An 11,421-nucleotide genomic window follows, 5' to 3' on the forward strand; every position below is an offset into this window, starting at 1 on the left:
TATGCTACTTCTTTCAGAAAAGGAAGTAATTAGAAAAAGTCAAAAGTTTCGTAAGGAGTTAAGTTAGGAATAAATAGAGTTTCAACCAGAAAAAATAAAGAAGTTGTTTCTGAAAATCAGAGTAAATAGTGGAGAAGGTAGCTTTTCACTATAAGTCTTGAAGTATTATTTGAGATATATATGTACAGACACACAGACACAAGCCTGAATTTGTATTCCAAAGGGATCATCAAACGCTACAAAGAACTTATAAAAATCATCACTTTGCAACAATGGAATGTATTTTGAAAACTGCAGAGTTCAAGCATTAAAAAAATATATAATCATCCTGGTGGAAAAATGAATGGGGCGTTCCTTTCCAACCTACATGGTGATAAGCATTTTACATACATTACTCTTGAGTATTTTCACAGGAACCCATACAGAAGATGCTATTATGTATCTCCGTTTCACAGATGAGGAAATTGATCACAGCATGTTGCTAAAACTTTCATATTTCATACAAGTTCTCAGTGGATATTATTTTATTTTAAAATTGTTTATTGAATTTTCTTTTCATTAATAAAATGTGTCATTCTAATAAATAAGCAAGGAGTATGTAAGAACAATTAAATAAAACGACAGTTTTCTTTTGATGTAGTTAAATATATCAATCACTTTATTATTTTTCTGTTCCCTGCCTCACATCTAGGAAGAGACTTCCCATCCTAAAAGTTTACTAGAAAACTCTACTAAATATTCAAGAATCGGGGGATCCTCATATTATGCAAGCTTCCTGAACACACACAAAAAGTCATTATGACAAAGCACTTGATGCAAAATTCTTACATTATTAATATACTGATATCAATACAATATGTAGTTAGACAAGGTTTATCTGTAGAGTGACAAATATTTAAATATCCTCCCTGTGTTGTTACATTGTCTTCCCTCTGTCCATGTCATGTGTCCAATTTTCCTCCTCTTAGACATTTAGAAGGGTGATTTATCACATTTCAGTCTCACTAAGGGCCAGGAGAACATTTGAGAAAATGCATTGCAGCGTTATTCACAATAACTAAGAGGTGGAAATGATCTAAATGTGCGCTGATGGATGATGGGATAAAGAAAAGGTGATACAGGCATACAATGGACTATTATTCAGCCTTAAAAAGGAAGGAAATCTTGTCATATGCTGCAACATGTATGAACCTTGAGGGTATTATGGTAAATGAAATAAACCAGTCACCAAAGGACAAATGCTGCACGATTCCACTGAAATGACGGATCTAAAGTAGTGAACCTCACAGAAGCCAAGTAGAATAGTGGATCCCAAGGGCTGGGGGTCAGAGGAGGTGGGGAGTGGTTTGCTGTGTGTAGCGATTCAGTCATGCAGGATGGGGGCATCTGAGGATCTGTGGCACAACATGTCCATGTGGTCAACACTGTTGTAATGTACACTTGGAAATTGTTGGCAGAGTGAATTTAATATTGTCTGTCTTTTTTCCACAATAAAAAAAATTGAGAAAGTAGAATACTCATTTGTAATATATAACTCACAGAATGGAAAGACCTCCCCTAACTTGGAAAACATTACAAGGGCATTAAACCCTGTATTAATTACGAGGGCTGCCATAACAAAGTACCACACAATGGATGGCTTAAACCACAGAATTTTTTTTCTCACAGTTCTAGAGGCTAGACATCTGAGCTCAAACTGTTGGCAGGGTTGGCTCCTTCTGAGAGGAAGGAAGGATCTGTTCCAGGCCTCTCTTTCTGGCTGGTAGGCGGCCATCTTCTTCCTGCATTGTTAGATTGTCTTCCGTCTGTCCATGTCTGTGTCCAAATGACCTCTTCTTATAAGGACAGCAGTCATATTGGATTAGGGTCTGCCCTAATTGACGCCATTTTAACTTAATCACCCTATAAAGACCTTGTCTTCAAATACTGAGCTATGGGGTTTAGGACTCCAACATATGAGGCTGAGTCCAGCTCTCACGCCACCTTCTGCAGCTCTGCAGTCAGGCAGCTCTGAGCTCCCCCAGCCCAGGGAGCCTGGAGGGGGGATTATGCAGAGCCTTCATTCCCGCATCTCAAAGATGGGCTTGAGGCCCCAGCTTCCAGGGGCAACCATGAGGCTCTCTGGAGAGGAGCTTTTCCAAATGCTGAGAGCTCAGGACCCAGTGCGGGACTCTCGCCTCCCAAACCTCAGGATTCTGTTCCCTGTTCCCCCCTCCATGCTCACGCTCCTTCAGATAATCCTCCATCTCAGTGTCCAGAAGCTGCAGGTAATCGAGGATTTAGCCCAGGAAGGGGACGACACCCTGTGCTAGCAGAATGGGAGTGATGATGAGTCCAGATTTTCAGATACCCCCATGGACCCTCCCCCAAAACCCCTCACCCCAGCCTCCTGCCACCCCAGACTCCCACAAAAAGCAGCCCAGGACCCTCAGCAGTCTCCCCAAAGTAGCCCCCTCCAGGAACACCAATCCCCCCCATCACCTCCCAGGGTCGGCTTTTGCCAAATCCCAGGGAATGTGGTCCCTGCTCCTCCCCACCCCAAGTCCCTCCTGGGCCCAGCCCTGCCAGGCCTCCTCCTGCTCACTTCCAATGCAGGCGTTTCAGGCTCTGTGGGGCCAGGAGCTGGGCCCAAGGAGGAGGGACCCCTCTCTGAGTGGAGGCCTCCAGCTGTGAGGGCGGAGCCCCCTCTCCTCTGACGCATGGACCCTTCCCCACAGGCACACTTACCTGCTGCTGCTGCCTCACCTGGGCTCCCTAGGCATTTATGTCCAGGGTTTCCAACAAAGAGGTTGCTTCCTGCAGGGTCAAGGACAAGGTCAGGGAGGCCATGCTCCCTTCCACATGTCTCCCAGGCCCCTGATCCTGTACCCTGGACATCTGGTGTGTGTGGCTGCTCCCTTTTCCAGAGTGCTCTGATTCTCGATCAGTCCCAGCTCCAACACTCGCTCCTCTGTGGCCTCCGGCCTGCCCAGGCCCCTCAGCCTCTCCCCTCATCTGGAAAGTGTGAGGAGAACTCCACCTGCCTCCCAGGGCCTCCTGAGGACTCAGTGTCATCTGACTGTCGTCACTGCTCTCCCCTCACCCCTCGAGGAGGAGGCGGCACACAGCTCCTGCACATTCCTCTCCTCCCTTGAACCTCATCCCCCGTTTGTGGGGCTTGTACCACAGGTCACCTCCCTCCACGTCCCACATGAGGAGACCGAGGCTCACAGAGGGGCTTGACTTGCTCAGAGGCCCACAGAGGAGAGACCCCTTCCCCTCCCAGCCAGAGGCCCTGTCCCCCTGCCTTCACCCCACCTACAGACACACCTCTGAACAAGGTCATGTCCTCTGGACTCTCAGAGTATGAACAGGCCCTCAGCCAGGCTGAGCGATGTATGGGGAGGGGGGAAGGTTGTCGTGGGGCAACTGTCCAAGTGGCATCTACCTGTCCCAAGGCCTGGGATTCTCTGACCCCAGGATGTACCTGAGGCCATGCCAAAGGCCTCAGCTCCCTAGGATCCCCTCAGGACGTTTCCCTGAACGGAACTCTGTTTTTCATCCATTCAGGAAGGGGACCTGTAGTGCCACATCTGAGTGACAGTTATGGGGTGACCAGGACACTGGGTGATGCTGACATTTCCTTCCGTTTGTTCTTGGAAACTTCTAACGTCCACTCAAGAAGGTCCATGAAGTATCTATTGGATCCCCCGATACTCTCACTGCCATCTGGGGCATGTGCCCTGCCAACACGGCACCAGGTGAGAATCCCACTGGGTGTGTCAGCAGTGACCACTATCAGGGCACAGTGGGGAGTCCCAGAGAGCACACAGTTCTGTTCCAGATCCACCATTCATCCCAAGGCTGGGCAGCACCCATGTCCACCTGACCCATGGGACCCCGCAGTGCCCCATCCCTGGGGCAGGCAGGGTGCCCTGTCCTTCGAGGTGCAGCAAAGACAGAAGGAGCAGGAGGAGCCTGGCTTCCTGAGGACAGACTGGGCTGCTTTAGGAAGAAAAGAGTCCCCACCCCCTCCATCCACCCACAGCCTGGAGAGAGTCAAGTGCCGGCTGATGGATCCGCATGGAAGCCAGAGACCTGCTCATCCTGCCTGCTCCTCGCCCTCCTGGAACAGTCCAGCCAGCATCCCTGGGCCCCCTGACCAAGGCCTCCTGTCCCTAACTGCCCCTACCTGCCCACGCAGCTAACACCCCCTCTTCCTGTCATTCAGAACAATATTGACGGTTATTCCTCAGAGAAACTTTAAGGGAAAAGCTCAGCAAAGCATATCCTGCCTGCTCCCTCCTCCCATCACCCCTCCGCTCCTTCCAGATCTGCACCCTCCACTTACCTCCATGAGCAGCTTCCATGAGCAGAGAGGATGGCATGGAAAAGCTTCTCAGGCCTTGGCACTCCTGGGGAAGGGAAGAGAGTGAGCTGGTGAGGGGAGCTGGAGCCCTGCTGCCTCTGGCTTCTGTCCCCCAATGGACGTCTCCTGTCATCGATGAGACAGATGCTCAGGGAACCCGGGGAGGGCACCCCCAGGACCTGATGAGTAGCATTCCCAGGTTGGAGGATTTGAGCTCAACCCAAGTCAGGAGTCCAGGAAGAATTGAGCTTCCCACCCTGGGCCCAGGAGTCAAGGTCAGGGAGGCCCCAGCAGGAAGAGCCTAGGGACTGTGCAAGGGCTCAGACAACAGACTTCAATCCTGAGAGCTGAGAAAGGAGAAGGGGCAGTTTCCACGACTCCAGAGAGGGGCTCCCTGGGCCGCCCAGAAGGTACCTTGGACACCTGGATCCAGAGCTCCACAACTCTGGCCCTGTCCTGGGCCATCATGCTTGGGTCTCCGAGGCAGGTGCTGATGACACAGTTTGCTACAGTGCTAAATTGGGTGATGGCGGCACAGATGGTAGGTGCCAGGTGCTCATTGCCCCTGTTGTCCCACCAGGACTAGGTGGATTCCAGACAGTGGCTGGGTATCACTTTCTTGAACAACTCCTGGTGAGGATGAGGATGGTCAGCAGGCCCTGCCACAGCCCAGCCCACCATCCCAGTCAGGGTCAGTGACCAGATCTGGAGCTCAGGAAGCTCAGAATGTGGCGTGGGGCTTGTGGGGGTCCCTGGGTTTTGTCTATGTCCACTGAGGGCACCCAGCACAGGATGACTCTGGACAAATACTGTGGGGAAGGAAAGTGGCATTCGCTGCCAACCCAGTCTCACATCCTCCAAGCACCAGAATGCAGCTCACACCAGCCATTTTCAAGTGGCATCTTCCACACATTCTGATTACCCTGGGCTCCAATTCCCCATTCAGATGTACATTGCCCTAAGGCCTTGACAACCATGGGTTTTGTTTGTCTGTCTCCTATGTAGTCATGTACCTATGAGGTGCCTACTAAGTTCTGAGGCTATGAGGCCTCGTGGGCATATGTATGATCAACCCATGGACCCAGCAGCACTTCAGTGAGCTCCCCTTCCGCACCAAAGGGCCAGACTCTTCCCAGCATCCTGTGTACTACTTCATTCATCTGCATAGCTACTCTGTGTTGCAGGTGCTCTCAGTGTCCATCTCTTTGTCCATGTGGGGACAGCAAAGGCCTGGGAGTTACAGAGGTTGCGCAGGTCACATGAGGGTAAGTGGGGAAGCTGGGATTGGATGTAGGACATGGGATTCCGAATCAGGAAAAGGCAGGTCTTGGACCTCTGATGGCACAGGGAAGGCCGGCCCCACCTGCCCTGAGAGCCCTGCTGCTCACCGCATCCATCAGTGTAAATTGCTCTGCAATCAGCTGGGGAGGGAACCCCAGGAAGTCAGGCTTCTGCTCCCACAGCAGGCTCTTGGTGGTCACTGCACAGGGGCAGGTGGGCTCTGGGGCTGGATCCGGCTCTGATGTAATCTCTCCAGATGGAGGAAGTGTTCTCCCTGGAGAGAAGGGTCCAGCGGGCTCCAGCTGGAGCTGGCCCTGGGGCTGGAGCTGATGTTGGCACTGGCTCTGGCCCTGGAAGGGCTGATGGAGGTGACACTTGCTCCAGCTGTAGCACAGGTGGTGGAACTAGAGCTGGAGCTGGCCTGGGCCATGGAGCTGGCCCTTGCTCTGGCTCTGGAGCTGGAGCTGGTGGGAGCTCTGGAAATCGTACTGGAGCAGCATAAAGCAAAAGTATCATCAAGTAGCTGACTTCCCCTGTGTCTTTCCAAATTCAGGAAGGACCCCACTGCTTTAAAGGAACCCAGCCCATGAACCCCCTGCAAATTGTCTTCCCAGACTGCAGGGCCCTCACCTTCCAGCTCTGCCTCCACGGGCTCTGGAGGCTCCAGCTGGACTGGGAGGAGGGAGGCGTGGCCCTCCAGCTCTGAGGCAGGTGAGCTCACATGCACATGGGCCAGCTTCATCCTGAAGTAGGGAAAATGCAGGGGCTTCCAGAAATCCTGCACTGGGTCCAGGCAGGTTCCCACTGGAGTATAGATGGCACTGGGGAGAGGCAATTGGGCAGGAGAATGGGAGGCCTTGTCGTTCCCGCCACACTCCCCTCCCAACGTACCCTTGTTTGGGTCTGGGCCCCTATGCCCGCCCATTCTCATCCAGAGGAGAGCCCCATTCCAGTCCCAACCCCTGTGTGGCTGTCCTGGTGGTGGCAGGACTGCTCATTGAGCAAGTTCAACACAGAGGCAGTGTGAGTCTGTTCTTCCCACTGACACTCTCCTCCCGAAGGCCCTGGACAAGGCCCAACCAGCCTTCCATGCACTTGTGCAACTGGACTAAGGACTGAGGCAGATTCATGAGCAGACTGCTCACACACCTCCTGTTCTGGACCTGGTGGTGGTTACCATAACTGGTGGATGCAACGAATGGGAGGCAGATTAAAATGGGAATGTAGTGGGGATGGATCTCTAGGGGCCAACTCAGCCCAGCCTCCCCTCTGGTTCCCAGGGGTCCTGAGATCCCCTCCATGGCTCTTTGACTCCTGTCCTCCGGGATTGGAAGCCACCAGACCTCAGCCTTCCCATGGGAATCAAAAGATGTGTGAGATGCAGGGTTCTGCCAGGCCCGCCCCCACTACTGCCCCCATCTTCTCCTCCACCCTGTTCTATAGAGACAGGAAGCCCTCTTTCTGGGCCCAAAGATCACTCACTTTTTTAGGTGGTCCTGTTAGAATATGAGAAGATGCCTCCAGATGTAAAGGAGGCTACGAGAGCATCACACGTAATGTACGATGGAGGACAGGACCTACAAATGATGTCTAACGTCACTGTTTGACTCTCAGACTACAACTGAGTCCCAGAGATTGTGTCTGCTTCATTCACTGAGTTGTGCTGTGTCTCCAAAAGTCCTTCATGGAGTAGGTGCTCAATATAAACGGCTGAATGAATGAAGTCCAACCAGAACCATCTCAGATATCTGAGTGGGCCTGGGGCCCCTCTGCTGTCCCAGGCATCCTTAATTGGCTCCACCAAGCCCAAGGACCAGGACCAACTGGATGGGATCTGAAACTCCTCAACAGGGTGATCCCCATGTGCTGAGTCCAAACTCAAAAGACCCCTTCACAGAGGTGGGTGAGGCAGACTGCTTTTCACAGGGAAGAACCAATACTAACCATGAACAACCAAAGCACGCCCCACAGCCCCATCTGCAGAGCCAGGCACCAGGTAAGCACCTCCCATGGCTGATCCCATTAGTCCCTATGAGAACCCCATGAAGTTTAATCTCTCCCACCCCACTTTTCAGAGGAGCAAGCTGAGGCTCAGAGAGATGTGGTGCATTCCCATGATGAACAGCTAGCAGTAGAGAGAGTCACCACTGTGCTGAGGAGGGGACAGGCACTCATCTAGTAAACAGCTGGTCCAAGACTTGGCGGGATGTATTGAAGGCTGAGTAGTTGAACATGAATGTGGTGACGGTGGAGATATTTCTACCCAGGAAGTCTGGTACCATGGACTCTGTCAGCTTCTCCATCATGCGTGCCTGTAAGGCATGCATCCTGCAGGGCTCATTTAATTTCACAGTGGGGTCATCTTCACACTGGGCAGGACAATGAGGAACGCATAGTCAGTGTCATCACCATGAACCACCAGGAGGATGGAGGTGACTTTCTACCCTCTTACGTAGCTGGTGGGGAGGTAAGGAGGACCAAATTCCTTTGGGAGAGAGAATGTGGAAGACTCCAGTGGGAAAACCATGAGAAAGTCTCAGGGGAGTCTCAGATTTGAATGTGGATTCTGAGGCCGCCTTGGATCCATCTCGGGATCCTGCTTATAGAGACCCCTCTGCACTCACTCTCCCTCACACCAGCTGTGGTCATTGTTGGTGGTGTGGTACACCTGCTCCCTGTCCAGGGAGATGGCATAGTTGAAACCATCTGCCAGCTCCTCAACCATCTCCTGGGTGCAGCTCTTTAAAGACAGTGTCTGGTCTTTGGGCCAAGAGGTATCAGGGGCCTGCCTGGACTTGGCCACAGGGGTAACCCCAACCACAGCTCAGGCACAGAGGAGCATCTGCATAGACCCCCAGCCAGGGAGGGAATGAGATGACACCTCAAGGGCTTGGGATTCACATGACAAAGGAGCTTGGTCCCCAGTATTCACCTTCCTATCCTGCCAGGCACGATCTGGGGTATGAACATGCCACCCTATCAGGCTTCTGACACCTAACAACATGCTCCTGCCCAAGGTGGATCCCCTCTCATCCTCACCTTTCCTAACTCCACCCCCACCACACACACACATGCAATGAAGGTCAAGGGGTGTGGGGCTGCCCAAGTGGGAGCACAGCTGTGCCCTGACCTGGAGTGGCCTGCCCTGTGTTACCTGAGGGTTCCTCCTGCCAAAAGGCCAGAGGCGTTGGAGGTGAGGGCTGAGCCAATATCTACAGTGACTGAAGAGGCTCTCATTCGCAGATTTCCAAGAGCCAAAGATTCAGAAAGTCGGGGTACAAAATGAGAACATCCTGCTGTGTTGAGTGTCTCCACTCAAATGAGGTGGACACGAGGCTGTGTCTAGAACATGTGTGCCTGGGAACCAGAGCTCTAAGTTCTGTTTGGGTCTGTCACCAAGGAAGTGAGGTCACCTCTCCAAGATTCCATTACCTGGGCCCCTTCCTTCAATGAGACCTGCCAAAAGCCCCCTCTGGGCTATTGACTGCTCTCCCTCTCTGCCCATGACATCTCCATAACTGTACACAAACATCCATCAGAGTTCTTCCCATAGCACCTTGGGAATGGAAACAAGGTCCCAGCTTTGAGGAGACACAACTGAGTTCAGACCTCTTTTTTCCTACCAGTTCTGTGTCCTGCAAAAGCCACTGTGCCTCTCAGGGCCTCCCAAGTCTCCCAACCTGCACAATGGAGATGGTGCTAAAACAGCTTCCTAGGGACATTGTCAGGTGTTTATGAGCTAATACTTACAATACCTGTGGGCTGCTGTCTCATGTGTCTGATGCTGGCTCTCGCATCTATGTCAGTTCCATCTGTGCAGCCTCGACAAACTCCCACACCATACTTCTGGCCACGCATCGTTGGCCTGAACTTGGTCTGGTCACTCTTAGCTGCAAGAGAGGTTAGGAACTTTATCTTTGAGTTTGTTGAATTGCCATCCCAAATAAAACTGATTCTCTAATCTTAAGATTAAGGAAGAATGTGAAGTGTGGAAACTACCAGGGCTCTCTCCCTACACTAACCTCCTCCTGAGAGGAACAGATGATGTTCTTCTCAGATGAATCAAGTATTTGTTTACCTACCACAGCCTCTCTCTCTTGGTGTTTATTCATTCACGGAGAGAACAAAGTCTTGCTTCCAAACCAGAATGTATGAGAGGGATCCCTGCCCTCTTTTCCCAGCAGAATGACCAGAACCAATTTGTTGGCTTTTATCTGCCTGGGCCTTGTAAGTAGATCTAAGAATATTCTTTCTATGTCCTTCATTGTGTGGGTCTGGGAGGGTCTGGGATTGTACAGAATTTTAGGCAGACAGTAGGCTCCTAAAAGTCTGAGTCAAATTTGAGTCTTTGTAAATCAGCGAAGGAGAGTAATATCAGCATCATGGTGGAATAAGACATGTCTCGTTTTTCTCCTCCTCCACCAACAATAATTTGTCATTCATCCACAGATAAAAGTGTCTTTGTGGGAGAAGTGGGATCCAGCACCATATGCCAAGGGACCCGGGAGGAGTCTCACCCACCCATACATCTGATAATAGGCTGACAGACCTCGGTCCCATCTGTGGGCCCTGCAGTGGCCCATGAATCTGCTCAAGCCCCTTTCATCTGCTATATGGAAGCCCCTGGAAAACACTGTCTTAGACCAAGACACACAGATGAGAGGGGATTTGTGAAAGTCCAGGGTTCAAGAGAAGTTCCAGCACTCTCTCAGAGCGCAAAAATGTGTTCAGATGGGTTGAAGAGTTCGGATGCACTGACAGGTGGTTACTCGTGGAGGGCTTTAAAGGGATGTGGGTCCTCTAACTGCATTGAGGACTCCATCAAGAAGCCTTCCCATGAGTCACTGGGAATGCCTCATTCATGGATCTCCCCAACTGGCCCTTGGGCACCCCCACTGCTCCGTGTGCCTCACATACACACATGCCCCCGCTTTATGGCTTGTTCTTCGTGTGTGCTCCCAACAGTGGTGGTCAGAGTGAGCTCTGGAGGACAGCTACTGAGCATGTGCAGAAACTTGGTCCAAATCTGCAGGCCAGAGAGAGACCACAAGCTTAAGCTTTCACACAACCTCTGGAGAAACAAAAGGCAGGCTGTAAGCACCTGGCTTAGTACATTGCAGCATCAAGACAATGTGTAAAAGCTGGCAAATTCTGCCATTAATTAATAAAGTAAAACTGCTGAGATCATATTGGTATAACACATTTAAGAATAAATATATTTTTGTAAAAATAGAAAGTTTAAAAAAACGACATTTCAAATGTTGGAAAAATTAAGCTTGAGAAACCTTGTAGGTATTTGATAAATGTCTGTTCCTGCCTTCCTTCTCCAGAGCAGATATATATATACACACATATACATATATATATTCCCCCATAAGTGATATAGATACATACATATGTGCATACATACATGCATATATAATGTGTACATATGTATATTATATACATGTATGTATGCATGTTTGAATACACACATGCCCACGTATATCTCTACAATTTTACCTTCAGTAAGGCAAATTTCCAGTTTGTATCGACTATAAATAACTCTGTGCTTCAATCTGTTAGGTTTGTTTTGTTTCATTTTTTTCCACAAACATTTCTGTTAGACCTCTGGGCACTTTTCAATTGAATAACCATTGTATTTTTCATTCATTCTTGCGCTTTCATGTTCTCTTTTTAATAAACATATTTGTTGGAATATGACATACAATCAGAATAGAGAATAGATCAGAAGTGTAAAGATGATGAATTATCAGAAAGTGTACATGTGTGTTAACACCACTCAGGCCAAG

General features: G+C 50.3%; 1 long non-coding RNA gene across 3 annotated transcripts; it reads right to left on the reverse strand.

The window, feature by feature from the left end:
* Window positions 1-624: 624 nt before the first annotated feature.
* LOC111774305 (uncharacterized) lies at window positions 625-8,995 on the reverse strand. 3 transcript variants are annotated; one of them, XR_011441011.1, is made up of 8 exons: window positions 8,784-8,995; window positions 7,112-7,998; window positions 6,260-6,450; window positions 5,737-6,117; window positions 4,763-4,978; window positions 4,331-4,394; window positions 2,746-2,796; window positions 625-2,303 (listed from the first exon to the last, which is right to left on the reverse strand). It is a non-coding gene; the product is annotated as an uncharacterized lncRNA (long non-coding RNA). The 3 variants fall into 3 exon arrangements; XR_011441010.1 differs by having other exon boundaries at window positions 625-2,308; window positions 2,728-2,796; window positions 8,784-8,984; XR_002809256.2 differs by lacking the exon at window positions 625-2,303 and having other exon boundaries at window positions 2,662-2,796; window positions 8,784-8,984.
* Window positions 8,996-11,421: the final 2,426 nt, after the last annotated feature.

Source organism: Equus caballus, chromosome 7 (genome assembly GCF_041296265.1).
Source record: "Equus caballus isolate H_3958 breed thoroughbred chromosome 7, TB-T2T, whole genome shotgun sequence".
Classification (NCBI taxonomy): Eukaryota; Metazoa; Chordata; class Mammalia; order Perissodactyla; family Equidae; genus Equus; species Equus caballus.